We start from the raw sequence: 12170 nt of genomic DNA on the forward strand, positions 1-12170 counted from the left end.
AAATATATATGCACCCAATATAGGAGCACCCAGATACATAAGACAAGTTCTTAATGACTTATAAAGAGACTTGGACTCCCGCACAATAATAGCGGGAGACTTTGACACCACATTGTTAATATTCGACGCATCAACGAGATAGAAAATTAACAGGGACATCTATGATTTGAACTCAGACCTGGAACAAGTAAACTCAGTGAATATTTATAGAATTCTTCACCCCAGGTCCACAGAATATACATTTTTCTCAGTATCATATTACACCTATTTTGAAAGTGACCACATAGTTGGAAGTAAATCACTCTTCAGCATTTGCATAGCATTTCACAGACTTAAATGAAATATTGGTTGGCTGTTTGTTATTTTCTTCCCTTATTCCTTCCTGTCTCCGCTGTTAAGCACAATTATCAGCATAAAAGAGGTTTTTAATACCTATTTTGTGATTGCATTCCAGCCTGGGCAATAAAGCAAGACTCCTGTTCTCTCTCCCCCTTTCTCTTTCTCTTTCTTTCTTTCAAAAATAAAAATAAAAAAATAAAAGTACAGAAAGAAATGCATGCAAGCACTGAAAGAAAGCTGGTATAGTCACATAATATCAGAAAAAGAACACCCTGAGACAAAACCATTATTAGAGATAAACAGAAACATTTCATAATCATAAAAGAGCAATTCCTTGGGAAGATAGAGTAACATTGTATACTCATAACATAGCCTTGAAATATGTGAAATAAAAATTAGCAAGACAAAAAGGGAAAATATGCAATCTTAGTATGAGATTTTAATACAATACTTTTAGTAAGAGAACAAGCAGATAAAAATACCAGTAAGGATAGAGAAGATTTGAATACCACAATTAACAAACGTAGCCTCCTCAGCATATGTAGAACACTTCACTGAACAGCAGCAAAGTCCGTGGACATGGACCACTTACCAAAAGTGGCCACCACCCACCCCGCAGTCCCAGTGGCATGGGCACCTTCTGCGCATAGTTGATTGATGTGGGGGTCTGTACTGATCCAGCATGGGTCAATGAGTCCTTTCCCCAGGTATTTGGACTTGGATCTGCTGGTTGAAGCTGTGAGAAATAAAGCGTGGGCACTTTTCCTCCCACCTTTTCTACCATGAAGGCTAGAGAGCAGGCGTTCAGGAAGAAACGAGGTTTGAAAAGGGGATCCCAATGTTGTCTGAATCTTTGTTTAGTTATTCCTGAGGCATGTGCACGCTACCTTGGTTTTACAATGACATTCCAGAATCTTCAGCATGCATTTACTTTGGAAATTTTTTTACCATGATAAAATATATACGTAACATAAAATTTGCTATCTTTAGCATTTAAATGTACAGCTCAGTGGCACTAAGTACATTCACATTATTACGCAACCATAATATCCAAAACCACAGCTTTCATCTTTTCATCTTCCAAAACTGCAGCTTTATTTCCATCAAATGCCATCTCCACATTTCCCTCTCCTTGCGTCCTCTAGCAACCATCATTCTACTCCTAGGCTATTTTGTGACTCCGTTTCTCTGTCACTTAACAGAAGAGAGGCTCCATTGCTGACTGCAGGGATTGCCTCTGTATACACAGGCCTTCTTGCATCTATGGGATTAGGTTTATTATAGGGGAAAAAGGCAAGAAAAATGTATATCATATGGGTTTTGGGGGAAGAAAAGAGATGACAGCACAAAATCGATGAGGTTTTTGCCTTGGGTGTCCTGTGCACAGGACTCAGCCGCTCTGCCACGGACCTCTCCGCCCAGCCCTTTCCCAACAAGTTCATATTGTGGGCCACTTCGAAATTATAGATCCAAAGGCAAGTTTCACAGCTCTCCCGCTGTCGCCTGTGGCAAGCTTCTCATAGTGCCTCTGTGGCTTCATGTCATGAGCCCCCCATTGTGAGCATTCTGTTTAGGCCCTGCACCATCACGGCCTGGCAATGAGTATCAGATGTTTATTGTGACCTTAGATTTAAGTCATCACTCTACAGGACCAAGCCCTCCCATGCATTTACTTTTGGTTTTGGCTTAATTTGAGTTGGTTTTGTTCCTTGTACAAAAGGAATCTCCGTACATAGCCTCCTATTAGCTTTCTTGAATTAATAGATTTTAGTTTTTAGAGCAGTTTTAGGTTTACAAAAAATTGAGAGGACACTAAGGTGTTCACACACACACACACACACAGAGCTTCCCAATTATTAACATCTCACACTAGTGAGGCACATTTATTAAAATCAGTGAACCTATGTTGACATGTCATTATCACTGTAGTTTACATTAGGGTTCCCTCAGTGTGGTGTGGTCTGTGGGTTTTGACAAATACATGATAATATGTATCCACCATTAAAGTATCAGAGTAGTTACACTACCCTAAAAATCCTCTGTGCTCTGCCTGTTAATCTACTCCTCATCAAAGAATCAACTTTTTACTGTCTCCATTGCTCTGCCTCTTCCAGAATGCCATATATTTTGGAATTATATGTTATGTAGCCTATTCAGATGGACTTGTGATATGATTTGGCTGTGTTGCCACCCAAATCTCTTCTTAAATTGTAGTTCCCACAGTTCCCACATGCTGTGGGAGGGACCCGGTGGGAGGTAATTGAATCATGGGGGTGGGTCTTTGTAGTGCTGTTCCTGTGATAGTGAATAAGTCTCACAAGATCTGATGGTTTTAAAAACGAGAGTTTCCCTCACTAGTTCTCTCTTGTCTGCCACCATGTAAGATGTTCCTTTCGCCTTCCAAAATGATTATGAGGCCTCCTCAGCCAAGTAAAACCGTGAGTCCATTAAACCTCTTTTTCTTTATAAATTACCCAGCCTTTGACATGTCTTTTTCAGCGCATGAAAACGGACTAATAAAACTTCTTTCGTTTAGTAATATACATTTAAGTTTCTTCAATGTCCTTTCATAACTTGATAGCTCCTTCCTTTCTTGCTTCCTTTTTTTTTTTTTTAATTTTAACTAAAGCACTAAGCTAAAGAAATTAAACTATGGAATATCTATCTGCTGGGTGGTGGGAGAAATGTGAGGAGCCTAAAGCTTCCTGGAGACACACAAGTTCCTCCACAGTCTTTGCTGCTCTTCCTTTGAGTCACCCCTCTTCCTTTACAGCGTTCCTCATGATTTGAGCTCTGTCATCACAAACAAACCCATTCTATCGCTAATAGTGATTTTTACTTTCAAGTATTATGTCTGACATTAATATAGTTATGCAAGCTTCCTTCTCATTAATGTTCACATAGTATATCTTTTTCCAGCATTTTATTTTCAACCTTTCTATGTCTGTAACTTTATGCATCATCCTGTTAATATATATCAATCAATCAGTGACTGATTCCCTGATTCCCTAATGTTAAAGCAAGCAATTTCCTTTTTTTTTTTTTTTTTTTTTTTGATACAGGGTCTTGCTCTGTCACCCAGGCTGGAGTGCAGTGGCACGATCATGTCCTACTGCAGCCTCAAACCCCCAGGGTCAAGTGATTAGCATCCTAGCAGGACGCTAATGACACGGCGATCTGTTAAAAATGAGAGCACAGCACACAGCGCAACTATTAAAACTAAAAATTAAGCTGTCATTTATATGAGTCATTTAAAAAACTCCCTTATCACCAGAAGTAGGCTAACACCATACATAAATTGAACATGTGGGGACATCATTCAACCTGTTTAAAACTGGCTTCAAATGGCCCAACTCTGGAGAATTAGAACTGCTTTTTATTATCTGGGGTCCTCTGGAGAGAGATCAACTTCTCAGAGTTCTAAATAGAGAAAAATATCTGAAGTTAATTAAAGCATGCCAATACTGTCATTTTCCATGTGGGATGGCAGGAACTACTCTGCAGTTAGGATATCAGCAAAAGGCTAGCAGAAACATGAAGTCACTGGTAAACTGAGTGCACAACTCCTGGGAAGTGATCAAAACGCAACTGTTTTGTATATTCCGCTGCTTGTGTATTTGTTATTTCTATTATATGTCTATGGTCACCTATGCAAAAAGTAAGGACCTGTTTTCCTGTGAAAGGAACCTCCATAGTTAACAACACTCTAGCTAAAGGTAGTGGAGTAAACCAAGCCACTCCTGTTCTTAACAGATTTTAGATTCAGAAAAAAATCTCTCTCTCTCTCTTTTTTTTTTTTTTTTTACAAAAAGTTTATGGGAATAATGCCTCCAAAGAAATCAGCAGTTTGCAAATAGATAACTTAGTTTTTTGTTTTATTGTTTTTTTTTTTTTTTTTGTAGAGATGGGGGTCTAGCTATGCTGGCATGCTGGCCAGGTTGGTCTCAAACTCCTGGCTTTAAGCAATCCTTTTTCCTTGGCCTCCCAAAGTGCTAGGATTATAGATATGAGCCACCATGTGCCCGGCCAGATTCACAAAGGATCTATTGAATAGGGGGAAAAATAATTAATCCAAGAGTCTTTGTCTATAGCATTTTGACTATATCTTCTCAGAAAAGATAAAAAGAACTGTAAACAAATATTGAACCCTAGTTTATAGTTTTAATTTTCATGGTAGTATGGGTTTATAATTCTAAAACTACTTTCTGTGTATTCTTGAATTAAATAAATTAATTAATATACTCAGAAGGATTAAAGCAATATTTCTCATTGTTGGAGAAGAGAATTACAAATATGGAAAGAAGGAAAATTACAATAAATCACATGGTGGTCATTTGAAATTGGAGGCCAATTTAAACTCAAGCGGCCGGTATAATTTTTCTTTTTTCTTTCCTTTTTTTTTTGAGACAGGGTCTCACTCTGTCACCCAGGCTGGAGTGCAATGGCGCAATCTCGGTTCACTGCAACCTCCACCTCCTAGGTTCAAGTGATTCTCTTGCCTCAGCCTCCTAAGTAGTTGGAACTACAGGCTCGTGCCACCGTGCCCGGCTAATTTTTTGTATTTAGTAGAGACAGGGTTTCACCATGTTGCCCAGGCTGGTCTTGGACTCCTGGCCTCAAGTGATCCACCCACCTGGACCTACCAAAGTGCTGGGATTACAGATGTGAGCCACCACACCCAGCTGCGTTTTTTGTTTTTGTTTTTGTTTTTGTTTGAGATGGAGTTTCGCTCACACTTGTAATTCCTGCACTTTGGGAAGCCAAGGCAGGTGGATTGCATGAGCTCAGGGATTCAATATCAACCCGGGCAACCGGACAAAACCTGGTCTCTACAAAAAAATACAAAAATAAAAATTAGCTGGACATGGTGGTGAGTGCTTATAGTCCCAGCTCCTCAGGACTCTGAGGTGGAAGGATCACTTGAGCCTAGGAGGTCAAGGCTGCAGTGAGGTATAATCAAGCTATGATTGTGCCACCGCACTCCAGCCTGAGTAACAGAGTAAGACCATGTCTCAAAAAAAAAGAGAAAAAGAGAGGTTGGAGCAGTGGCTCATACCTGTAATCCCAGCACTTTGGGAGGCCAAGGCAGGCAGATCACGAGGTCAAGAGTTCGAGACCAGCTTGGCCAATATGGTGAAATCCCATCTCTACTAAAAATACAAAAATTAGCCAGGCGTGGGGGTTCACACCTGTAGTCCCAGCCATCCACCCTTACACAAATTGAACTCAGCTCTCAGCCACCAGTTAATGACTACCTCCCTTAGGGCCGGGCACAGTGGTTCACACCTGTAATCCCAGCACTTTTGGAGGCCAAGGCAGGTGGATCACTTCAGCTCAAGAGTTCAAGACTAACCTGGGACAGATGGTTCAGTTCCTAAGGAACTCAGTATCAGACTCCAGAGGGCTTTGGGATTTGGAGTCGTGACTGCCTGAGAGCCAAAGCAAGACATTTTGCCAGCTTTACTTGTTTATGCTGAAAAGTATCAAAGCCCTTTTGAAATGGAGGTTTCCTTTTCCACGGCTAACTTAGCAGTTTTCTTGCTTTGAAATACCGATACTGCATCTCTGCATCTAGCCACATGGTGGAGCCAATGCAACATCAAAGAGGCCCTCGGAGGCGCCATTTTACCGTCATGACCACCGTGGCTCACAGTGGAGAGCATGATTGTGGTGTAATAATTTTACTACCATAGACTTATTTTTGTTGTTCAGGAAATCTTGGTGACCTTTAAAACTCACACAAGACACACAAATCATTCCAGTTCCACGAAAGGATGGAGTGGCTTGTTTTCCCTCCAATAAGAGCCTGTCAGTCTGCTGGTGCAGAAATACACGTGCAGGCTGTGTTTAATTGTGAGTGTGGGCTGGACGCGGTGGTTCACGCCTGTAATCCCAACACTCTGGGAGGCCAAGGCAGGTGGATCACCTAAGGTCAGGAGGTCGAGACCAGCCTGATCAATATGACGAAACTTCGTCCTCACTAAAAATACCAAAAAAAATTAGCCGGGCGTGGTGGTGTGCACCTGTAGTCCCAGCTACTCAGGAGGCTGAGACAGGAGAATTGCTTGAAGCCAGGAGGTGGAGGTTGCAGTGAGCTGAGATCAAACCACTGCATTCCAGCCTGGGCAACAGAGCAAGACTCCTCAAAAAAAAACATTTAAAAATGAAAATAAAAATTGTGAGTGGGAATAGACTGGGAGAAACCCCCAAAATTATTGTATCTTCATAAAGCCAAGCTCACACTTGGGAGGCTGAGGCAGGAGGATTACTTGAGGCCAGGAGTTTGAGACCAGCCTGGGCAATATAGTGAGACCCCATCTCTACTCACACATATATACACACACAAATTAGCTGGGTGTAGTGGCATATGCCTATAGTCCTAACTACTCAGGAGGCTGAGGTAGGAGGATCACTTGAGCCCAAGAAATGGAGGCTGCAGTGAGCTATGATCATGCCACTGTACTCTAGCCTGGGTGACAGGGCAAGGTCTTGTCTCTTAAAAAAAAAAAAAAAAAGGCCGGGTACGGTGGTTCACGCTTGTAATCCCAGCACTTTGGGAGGCCAAGGAGAGTGGATCATGAGGTCAGGAGTTCAAGACCAGCCTGGCCAACACAGTGAAACCCTGTCTCTACTAAAAATACAAAAATTAGCTGGGCTTGGTGGGGGACACGTATAATCCCAGCTACTGGGGAGGCTGAAGCAGGAGAATCGCTTGAACCCGGGAGGGCTCCAGCCTGGGCGACAGAGCTAGACTCCATCTCAAAAAAATAAATAAATAAAATAAAAAGTCAAGTTCTTCTCCATCAGGGCCTGCTTCTGAAGGGTGGGAGAGCTGTGGGGACTGAGGACCATGGGGCTGCAGTCCTGCTTTCAGGAAGAAGCTCTTATGGCCCCTGGAAGACCTGTGATGGGGCTCAGGAGCCTCTCCTCCAGAGCTGCCCGGATCCCTGCTCCTTCCCCACCAGCCGGACCACCACACTCCCCTCCTTCACCCTCCCATTCCAACCCCTCCATTATCCTGGCAAGGTCCTACAGCAGCTAGTCCCTCCCACCTTTCTGCCTCACCTCTGGCCTCCTCTGGTCCTCGAAAAATATTTTTTGCTTGATGAAACTTTAGTGAGCCTCCTGATCCTCTCCTAGGCCCATCTGTGCACTTCCTTGAAAAATGCAGTTTTAACAAGGACCCTGCTAAGTCAGTTTGTCCAGAACCCCTCCATGCCTTGATATCTGATCACCCCCCAGTATCTAATTGGGCTTCTCATCCTCCACCATCCAGCTGGTGTCCAATGACCCTGTCCTGTCTTCAGCAAGAATGGGTTAGGTGGGTTTAACCAGAATCCCCCATATTCTTTATGTCTCCTCTAAGCAACTCTCTGTCACTGACCCCCACCCTGCTCCTTGGCTGTGCATTCCCACCAGGCCGTGCCGTATTCAGAGTTGAGCCCAATCTCTGTCCTCCCCTGCAAAACCCCATTGCAGTGGTCCCTATACCAACTGCAATGGTCCTGCATAAAACCTTCCTAATCATACCTTAACGAGTACCATCGAATAATTTTTTCTTTTCTTTGACACCAACCTCACGTTACCACCACCACCATCTCCCAGGACCGCACTCCCAGAACACACCCACCCACCCCCATCCCCAAGCACAGAATGCTCAGGGGGCCAAGGGAGCATCCAGGGACTCCGTGGTTTCCAGGACTTTGTAGTCCACCAAAACGCCCCCAGGAGTGGCAGTGAAGTAGAGAGGCAGGGCTGTGTGTTGACGGCCAGCAGTCTGGACTCAAGCAGATAGACCCTACAGAGATGTCCTTGGCCCTTCATCTCCCCTCTACACCAGCACCAGCACCCACACCTTAGGGACAGACCAGTCAGCCCCAGAGAGAGAGAGAGACGGAGGAGGGAGCAACAGGAAATGCTTGCACATTTTTGTCCAGCCACATTCTCCTCATTCTCCTAAAGGAAATCAAGCGTTCCACCCTGGGGGAGGAATCTTCTGCTTCTCTTGTGAAGAAGGAGGGTCTACTCCACCCAACTCTAACTCAGACATTTGAAGCAATCCTGGTGGATAGTAAATCTGGAGGCCTCAAAGCTCTCAATTCAGGGACCCCTTTAGCAGGACACAGGGCCCAAGGAGCATTTCCCTCACCATAAATCAGTGATTCGGACATCGAAGATGCCAATGAGTTTTGCCTGGGAACGCTTTGTGCCTTTGACCTTCGTTCAGTAAACCTTTACTAAGCACCCACCAGGTGCCAGGCACTATGCCGGGATCACAAAGGTGAACAAGAAAGACACGGTCTCTCTGTTTCCAAAATGGACAGGCTAGCAGGGAATTAGACACATAAATATTTGTAACACCAGATGATACACGCTCTCACAGAAGTTACATAAAAAGTGCTAAAATGACAGCTCTGATTATTCACGATTGTGCTTTTCCATTTCTATTCAAGTCCACATCCCAGAATACATGTTAGAGATCACTTATGTCTTGACATGACTTGCATTTTTGAGCAGTCCATGGACTTCTTGGGTGGAAAAAAAAAAAGCAAAGAAATTCCTCTAAGACACTCCCTTCTTAGAATGAGTCAGGAAGCCGAGGTCTCCCCAGCATAGCCAGGTCAAAGGCAGGGTGACGGGGTCTCCGGACACCCAGCATCCAGGCAGACAGAGCAGAGCCCACAGAGCTGGCGGCGGGATGGGACCGCTCCTGAGAGTCTGGAAGCCCCAGCTGGCTCTGCCCCTCCCTAGGGCTGCGGGACCCTCTCTTCTCTGGCCTCAGCTTTGTGGCTGCCCTGGTTAAACTGGACAGAGGAGACAGCCCTGCCCTCCTCTCCATCTCTGAGCCTGTGCTCTTGTGAGTCTCATTCTTGCCATTAAGAATTGAAGAATCGGCCCGGGCATAGTGACTCATGCTTGTGATCCCAGCATTTTGGAAGGCCGAGATGGGCAGATCATGAGGTCAGTTCAAGACCAGCCTGTCTAATATGGTGAAACCTCGTTTCTACTAAAAACTACAAAACTAGAAATAAATAAATAAATAAAATACAAAAATTGCCCAGGCATGGTGGCCCACACCTGTAGTCCCAGCTACTCAGGAGGCTGAGGCAGGAGAATCTCTTGAACCCGGGAGGCGGAGGTTGTAGTGAGCTGAGATCACACCACTGCACTCCAGGCTGGGTGGCGACAGAGAGTCCGTCTCAAAAAAAAAAAAAAAAGAATTGAAGAATCTTTGTGCTCTGAGTCAGAAGCTATGTGGCCACTTCACTAAAATGTGACTCACACAGACTCAGCCGTGAGGCCCCTTCCATGACATTTCCTTATTTGGTCCCAGGCAGCATTTCCATATTCTCTCTGGGGAGCTGATGGGCAGAGCCTCGCTGTGGGTGAAGGAGCTCAGGTGCCAGACACTCGGACTCTGATGGCTCTCTGACTGGCTCATCCTCAGAGAGACTGATGCAAAGGAATGAATTTCCAGAATGTTCAACCATGTGGAGAATACAAAAAAAAAAAAGCAAAGAAAAATATTTTTTAAAGAAAGAAAGAAGGCCAGGTGCAGTGGTTCACACCTATAATCCCAGCACTTTGGGACGCGGAGGCAGGCGGATGACCTGAGGTCAGGAGTTCAAGACCAGCCTGACAAACATGGTGAGTCAATACTAAAAATACAAATATTAGCCAGGTATGGTGGTACACACCTGTAATCCCAGCTACTTGGGAGGTTGAGGCAGGAGAATTACTTGACCCTAGGAGGTGGAGGTTGTAGTGAACTGAGATTTCATCACTGCACTCCAGCCTGGGCAACAGACTCCATCTCCAAAAAAAAGGAAGGACGGAGGGAGGCTCACGCCTGTAATCCCAGCACTTTGGTAGGCACAGGTGGGTGGATCATTTTAGGTCAGGAGTTCAAGACCAGCCTGGCCAACATGGTAAAACCCTGTCTCTACTAAAAATACAAAAATTAGCTGAGCAGTAGTGGTGCGTGCCTATAATCCCAGGTACTCCAGATGCTAAGGCAGGTAAATTGCTTGAGTCTGGAAGGCGGAGGTTGCAGTGAGCCAAGATTGCACCACTGCACAGAGTGAGACCCTGTCTAAAAAAAGAAAGAAAGAAAGAAAGGAAAATAAACTAAACTACATGGAGAATGACTTGGACACCATCAAACTTCCACTAGCTGTCCCTGAAAGCCACAATTAATATGCTAAAAAATGACTATCTCTAAGTCCATAGAAAAGCCTCCTCTGTATATATATCAAGAAGAGAACAAAACAGGGCAGATAGGACATCACGCACCTCCCAGAGGGAGAAGAAGCCTCGGCCAGTGGAAGTGTCCTGGTTATAGTCCCCAAGCACTATTACATTTACAAGTGGCCCCTGTGATTGGAAGTTAGAAGTATAGGAGTTGTTGACCCAGGTAGGTTTTGAGGGAAAAAAAGCCACAAAGGTACCAACGGAGGAAGGGGAGGAAGGAGCTGGTGTAGGAGATTGAGAAAGAACAGCCAGGAAGGTGGAGGAAAGCCTGTCCTGACAGGGAGGTGTCAATGGAGGCAGAGGGAAGAAAGGAAGGGAACGGCAGCAGTGGCAGTGGCAGCCCGGACACAGAGGGAAGAACGGAGAAGGTTTCCTTGAATTTCGAATCGAGGTCGAGGACTGTGGCCATTGCGCTTCGTGGCGTGCTGACAATTAGGGCTCAGAATGTTCAAAACCCCATGTGCTCTGCAAACCACATTGCCCCTGTCTAGGACAGAGGTTCCCAAAAGCAGTTTTGCATTGAAATGCCAACTCCACTACCCACCGGCTATATAACCCTGGGCAAGGCATTGAATAGCTTGGTGCCTCGGTTTGCTCAGCTGTAAATATGGAAACAATGGCAAGATCTAGCTCATAGAGTTATTCTGAGGATTAAATGAGTAAATATGTGCAAAGCATTTGATTTTTTTTTTTTTTGAGATGGGGGTCTCCCCATGTTGCCCAGGCTGGTCTCAAACTCCCAGGTTCAAGTAACCCTCCCACCTCTGCCTCCCAATGTGCTGTGCCCTGCCACGTGCATAGCATCTGAGATGAGGACATGTTCTCTCTGGGTTGCTCCAGCCAATGACAACACAGTAGAGGTACTGGGCTGGCCGTTACTGCCCAACACAGACCTCTATCGGCCCAGCTTTGTCCCAGAATCCCCACTGGATTGGCCAAGGCTTTCTCAGAGAGGCAGTGCGGTCTAAGGACCCTCCTCCCACACTGCCTTTCTGTCCCCCTCTCTTTTCATAGGTGTAAGGCTTACGTTATGATCTGAAGGCTTTTCTGGCCTCCTCCTGTTCTCTCTCCCCTTTAGTTACATAGAACTTACCCCCAGTAAGTTTCTTGAACTTCCAACTTTGTTTTGACATTTGCCTCCCAGAGGACTCAAGTTGACACACTTGGTTAAACAGAATTCTCTGCTGCAGGACTTGTGAGAGCCTTTAATAGTAAAATATACACATTATAATTCATCAAGAGGGAAACGGTGTAAAGCATATCCCAAACTCATTTGATCACTAAAAACCACACACTCACATCCACATACACCACAGACCCTCTCGTGAATATCTCATGAAACACCTTTTGCTGGGTGACGTTTGTTAAACATTGAACTAGGCCAGCCGTGGTGCCCATGCCTGTAATCCCAGCACTTTGGGAGGCGGAGGCAGGCAGATCACTTGAGGTCAGGAGTTTGAGACCAGCCTAGCCAACATGGCGACACCCCATCTCTACTAAAAATACAAAAAGTAGCAGGGCATGGTGGTGCAGGCCTATAGTCCTAGCTACTCAGGAGGCTGAGACACAAGGGTCACTTA

General features: G+C 44.8%; 1 pseudogene; it reads left to right on the plus strand.

The window, feature by feature from the left end:
• LOC108302701 overlaps positions 1 to 10204 on the plus strand; it is a 17691-nt pseudogene extending 7487 nt beyond the window's left edge.
• The last annotated feature ends 1966 nt before the right edge of the window (positions 10205 to 12170 follow it).

This window comes from Cebus imitator, unplaced genomic scaffold (genome assembly GCF_001604975.1).
Source record: "Cebus imitator isolate Cc_AM_T3 unplaced genomic scaffold, Cebus_imitator-1.0 Scaffold42, whole genome shotgun sequence".
Taxonomy (NCBI): Eukaryota; Metazoa; Chordata; class Mammalia; order Primates; family Cebidae; genus Cebus; species Cebus imitator.